The following is a 411-nucleotide window of genomic DNA, read 5'->3' on the forward strand; positions in this document are numbered from 1 at the left end:
TCATAGTAAATGACGTGCAGAAGCTTGTCATGCCTTTGTCCCAACACTGCACCAATGGCATGGTCACTGGCATCACACATCAGTTCAAAAGGTAATATCCAGTCTGGTGCAGAGATGAACTGGTGTTGTGACCAGTTTAGCTTTCAAAGTCTCAAACACCTGCAGACACTCCTTATCAAAGATAAATGGCATGTCAGCAGCTAGTAGATTACTTAGAGGTTTGGCGATTTTTGAAAAATCCTTTATAAACCTCCTATAAAATCCTGCATGCCCCAGAAAGCTTCTGATTGCCTTAACATTGGCTGGTGGTGGTAATTTTTTAATTACCTCTACCTTAGCTTGATCCACTTCTATTCCCTTGTTTGAAATTTTGTGTCCAAGAACAATTCCTTCAGTCACCATAAAGTGACA

This window comes from Arachis duranensis, chromosome 4 (genome assembly GCF_000817695.3).
Source record: "Arachis duranensis cultivar V14167 chromosome 4, aradu.V14167.gnm2.J7QH, whole genome shotgun sequence".
Lineage (NCBI taxonomy): Eukaryota > Viridiplantae > Streptophyta > Magnoliopsida > Fabales > Fabaceae > Arachis > Arachis duranensis.